The sequence below is a fragment of the Alligator sinensis genome, unplaced genomic scaffold (assembly GCF_000455745.1).
Source record: "Alligator sinensis unplaced genomic scaffold, ASM45574v1 scaffold900_1, whole genome shotgun sequence".
Taxonomy (NCBI): Eukaryota; Metazoa; Chordata; order Crocodylia; family Alligatoridae; genus Alligator; species Alligator sinensis.
Genome location: NW_005842882.1, coordinates 223900 through 224341, shown reverse-complemented (window position 1 = coordinate 224341; position 442 = coordinate 223900). Strand labels below are relative to the sequence as shown.

The window sequence follows — 442 nt, the reverse complement described above, 5'->3', positions numbered from 1 at the left end:
CCCAGGGTGGGAGCCAGCACCACTTCCCTTGGAAGTTGGTTCCAGCTCCTAGCCGCCCTGACTGTGAAGTAATTCTTACGGATGTCTAATCTAAACCTACGCTCCAACAACTAGTACCTCAATCACTATAATTAAAATAAATTCTAAGTACCTATAAATGTTGGTATCATAGAATCATAGAAGTAGGGTTGGAAGGGACCCTGTAGATCTTCAGGTCCGACCCCCTTCCTGGGCAACAAGAAAAGTGGGCTCAAATGACCCCAGGCAGGTAGGCATCAAGCTGCTTCTTGCGGATCATGCGGGTGGCCCTCCTCTGGACCCTCTCAATGTTGTCCACATCCCTCTTGAAGTGGCGTGCCCAGAACTGGACACAGTACTCCAGCTGTGGCCTGACCAGTGTCGCGTAGAGGGGGAGGATCACCTCCTTGGACCTACTTGAGAT

The 442-nt window shown here is 50.9% G+C and overlaps 1 pseudogene; it reads left to right on the top strand.

The window, feature by feature from the left end:
* LOC112548034 overlaps positions 1-442 on the top strand; it is a 6523-nt pseudogene that overhangs the window by 881 nt on the left and 5200 nt on the right.